Genomic DNA, 5,096 nt, shown 5'->3' with positions numbered 1-5,096 from the left:
ACCCCAAGATATTAAAGAATAGCCAAAAGCCTAAGCTTGGGGATGCCCCGGGAAGGCATCCCCTCTTTTGTCTTCGTTCATTGGTAACTTTACTTGGAGCTATATTTTTATTCACTACATGATATGTGTTTTGCTTGGAGCATCGTGTATTATATTAGTCTTTTCTTTTTAGTTTACCACAATCATCCTTGCTGTACACACCTTTTGGGAGAAGCCTATTTGATTAGAATTTGCTAGAACACTCTATGTGCTTCACTTATATCTTTTGAGCTTGATATTTTTTGCTCTAGTGCTTCACTTATATCTTTTTAGAGCACGGTGGTGTCTTAATTTTGAAGAAATTTCTAGTCTCTCATGCTTCACTTATATTTTTTTGAGAGTCTCTTAGAACAGCATGGTATTTGCTATGGTTAGAAAGTTGGTCCTAGAATGATGAGCATCCAAGTTGGGTATAATAAAAACTATCATAGAAAAAGAATTGGATGCTATGATCAACTTGATGCTTGATAATTGTTTTGAGATATAAAGGTAGTAATGTTAGGGTCATGCTAGTGGGTAATTATGAAATTGAGAAATACTTTTGTTGAAGTTGGCAAGTCCCTTAGCATGCACGTATGGTAAAAGTTGTGTGACAAATTTGTTGCATGAGGTGCTCTTTTGATTGTCTTCCTTATGAGTGGCAGTCGGGTACGAGCGATGGTCTTTTCCTACCAATCTATCCCTCTTGGGGCATGCGTAGTAGTACTTTGCTTCGAGCGCTAAGTAGACTTTTGCAATAAGTATATGAGTTCTTTTTTGACTAATGTGAGTCCATGTATATACACACACTCACCCTTTCACTTTGCTAGCCTATATTATTACCGCGCAACTTTTGCCGATATCATAAACCCTTTATTTACCTTCCTCAAAACAGCCACCATACCTACCTATTATGGCATTTCCATAGCCATTCTGAGATATATTGCCATGCAACTTTCCACCGTTACGTTTATTATGACACGTTCCATCATTGTCATATTGCTCTTTTGCATGATCATGTAGTTGACATCATATTTGTGGCAAGGCCACCTTCATAATTTTCATAGATGTCGCTCTTGATTCATTGCATATCCCGGTACACCGTCGGAGGCATTCATATAGAGTCATATTTTGTTCTAGCTTTGAGTTGTAATTCTTGAGTTGTAAATCCATATAAGTGTGATGATCTTCATTATTACAGCATTGTCCTAGTGAGGATAGGATGATGAAGGCTATGATTCCCCCACAAGTCGGGATGAGACTTCGGACTTTACAAAAGGAAAAAAAATGAGAAAAAAATGAGAAAGGCCAAAAAAAGGGGAAGGCCAAAGAAAATAAAAAAAAGAAAGGAAAAAAAAGAAAATAAAAAAAAATAAAATGAGAGAAAAAGAGAGAAGGGACAATGCTACTATCTCCTTTTCCACACTTGTGCTTCAAAGTAGCACCATGATCTTCATGATAGAGAGTCTCATATATTGTCACTTTCATATACTAGTGGGAATTTTTCATTATAGAACTTGGCTTGTATATTCCAATGATGGGCTTCCTCAAAATGCCTAGGTCTTCGTGAGCAAGCAAGTTGGATGCACACCCGCTTAGTTTCTTTTGTTGAGCTTTCATATATTTATAGCTCTAGTGCATCCGTCGCATGGCAATCCCTACTCACTCACATTGATATCTATTAATGGGCATCTCCATATAGCTCGTTAATACTCCTAGTTGATGTGAGACTATCTTCTCCCTTTTTGTCCTCACAACCACCACCATATACCACCATAGTGCTATGTCCATGAGTTGCTCTCATGTATTGCGTAAGAGTTGAAAAAGCTGAAGCGCATTAAAAAGTATGAAACAATTGCTCGGCTCGTCATCGGGGTTGTGCATGATGGGAGTATTTTGTGTAATGAAAATGAAGCATGGCCTTACTATATGATTTTGTAGGGATAAGCTTCCCTTGGCTATGCTATTTTGATAGGACATGATTATTTGTTAGTATGCTTTGAAGCATTATTATTTTTATGTTTTATAAGCTTTTATTTTGAATCATTTGGATCTGAACGTTCATGCCACAATAAAGAAAATTACATTGAGAATTATGCTAGGTAGCATTCCACATCAAAAAATTCTTTTATCATTTACCTACTCGAGGACGAGCAGGAATTAAGCTTGGGGATGCTTGATATGTCTCCAACGTATCTATAATTTTTGATTGTTCCATGCTATTATATTACCCCTTTTGGATGTTTATGGGCTTTATTTTACACATTTATATCATTTTTGGGACTAACCTACTAACCGGAGGCCCAGCCCGTATTACTGTTTTTTTGCCTATTTCAGTATTTCGAAGAAAAGGAATATCAAACGGAGTCGAAACGGAATGAAACCTTATGGAGCATAATTTCTGGAACGAACGTGATCCAGAGGACTTGGAGTGCAAGCCAAGAAGCAGCCAAGGCTCCCACGAGATAGGAGGGTGCCCCCCTGTAGGGCGCGTCCCCCTGTCTCGTGGGCCCCTCGGGCGGCCACCGACGTACTTCTTCCTCCTATATATACCTACGTACCCCGAAAACATCTAGGGAGCACCCGAAACACAATTTCCACCATCGTAACCTTCTGTATCCGCGAGATCCCATCTAGGAGCCTTCGTCGGTGTTCTGCCAGAGGGGGAACCGACCATGGAGGGCCTCTACATCAACATCCTTGCCCCTCCGATGAGTTGTGAGTAGTTTACCACAGACCTATGGGTCCATAGTTATTAGCTAGATGGCTTCTTCTCTCTTTTTGGATCTCAATACAATGTTCTCCCCCTCTCTTGTGGAGATCTATTCGATGTAATCTCTTTTTGCGGTGTGTTTGTCGAGATCCGACGAATTGTGGGTTTATGATCAAGTTTATCTATGAATAATATTTGATTCTTCTCTGAATTCTTTTATGTATGATTAAGTTATCTTTGCAAGTCTCTTTGAATTATCGGTTTGGTTTGGCCTACTAGATTGATCTTTCTTGCCATGGGAGAAGTGCTTAGCTTTGGGTTCAATCTTGCGGTGTTCTTACCCAGTGACAGAAAGGGTTGCAAGACACGTATTGTATTGTTGCCATCAAGGATAAAAAGATGGGGTTTATATCATATTGCATGAGTTTACCCTCTAAATCATGTTATCTTGCTTAAGGCATTACTTTGTTCTTATGAACTTAATACTCTAGATGCAGGCAGGAGTCGGTCAATGCGTGGAGTAATAGTAGTAGATGCAGGCAGGAGTCGGTCTACTTGTTATGGACGTGATGCCTATATACATGATCATGCCTAGATAATCTCATAATTATTCGCTTTTCTATCAATTGCTCGACAGTAATTTGTTCACCTACCGTAATACTTATGCTATCTCGAGAGAAGCCTCTAGTGAAACCTATGGCCCCGGGGTCTATCTCTTATCATATTTGCTCCCAATTTACTTTTATTTGCATGTTTACTTTTTGCATCTATATTATAAAATACCAAAAATATATTTATCTTATCATACTATCTCTATCAGATCTCACTTTCGCAAGTGGCCGTGAAGGGATTGACAACCCCTTTATCGCGTTGGTTGCGAGTTCTCAGTTTGTTTGTGTAGGTGCGTGGGACTTTTGAGGAGCCTCCTACTGGATTGATACCTTGGTTCTCAAAAATTGAGGGAAATACTTATGCTACTATTGCTGCATCACCCTCTCCTCTTCGAGGAAAACCAACGCAAGCTCAAGATGTAGCAGTAGCCGCCGCCACCACCATGATAGCCCCTACCGCCGCCTTGGTTGTTGTTCTGGTGGTAGTTTCCACCACCGTTATAGCCGTCGCCTCCATTGCCGTGGCTGGTGCCACTGTAGCGGCCATCGCCACCATAGCCACCGCCGCCACGGGAGCCAGCACCGTTGCCCTTCTTGTTGCGGTAGTTGCCCTTGTTGCCTCGGCCGCGAGAAGCAATGTTTGCCGACAACTTGAAGGCGCCGCCGCCGTTGCCATGGAACATCTTGACCCGCTGGTCGAAGTTCGCCACCATGGAGGAGAGGATGTCGATGGTGATTGGCTCGATGCGGACATCCAGCGCAGAGACGACCGGCTGATACTCCATGTCAAGGCCCGCAATGATGAAGGAGATGAGCTCTGGCTCTCTGATGGGTTTGCCCGCTGCCGCGAGTTCATCAGAGAGCGAGCGCATGTGGCCGAAGTATGCTGAGGCGGATTGGGACCCCTTCTGTGCGTTGGTGAGAGCGGATCAGATGTTGTTGGCGCGAGAGAGGGAGACAGCCGAGAACATGTTCCCTAGGGCGCTCCAGACCGCATGTGATCGCTCAAGCGACGCGACCTGGACAAGAACCTCTTTGGACGGATTCCTGAGAAGATAGGCTACAATTTGTTGGTCCTGGATTAACCAGGGGGCATAGGGAGGGTTCACAGCAACCTGATCCTTGCCGTCGATGGTCTTGGTGGTTATTGTGTTGGAAGGTTCTTCGATGGTTTGATCGAGGTAACCGTATAGGCCGGCGCCCATGATATGTGATCTGGCTTGAGCGCGCCATAGGATGTAGTTCGTGTGGGTAAGAGGTTCATATGTGTTGTTGTTGAGGCCAGAGGAGATGACAGAGGTGGAAGACGACATGGTGGGTGAAGGTTAATGGTGCTAGATGCGATGGAAGGGACTAGCTCTGTACCATGTAGAAACCTATGGTTAAGCGTCTCAATCTCCATACATGGAGACCCGCGGAGTATATATTGATTGTGGGGAGTCGGTACAGGAGATGGCAGAGTCGAGGCTAACCATCGAGAGATATTACATGAGGTTTAGGAGATAGGAGAGATAAAACACAAAAAGATATAAAACTCCTAACTAGCATGCCATGAGCCACAAGGCCTCATAGTGTGTTACAAAACTACACGCTAACCTGTACAAGATATGTGGTTAACACATAGTAGAAGAAAATTAGAAGCGACCTCGGTGACTCGGAACAAAATGGAAAATGCATCTGCTTTTTCAAGCTTGCTTGAAAGAACTTGCCGCACAATTCATATAAACCTTGTAAAGAAAATTAGAGAGGTCCTA

The sequence above is a fragment of the Triticum dicoccoides genome, chromosome 7B, assembly GCF_002162155.2.
Source record: "Triticum dicoccoides isolate Atlit2015 ecotype Zavitan chromosome 7B, WEW_v2.0, whole genome shotgun sequence".
Lineage (NCBI taxonomy): Eukaryota > Viridiplantae > Streptophyta > Magnoliopsida > Poales > Poaceae > Triticum > Triticum dicoccoides.
Note: the sequence above shows the minus strand (reverse complement) of the source record.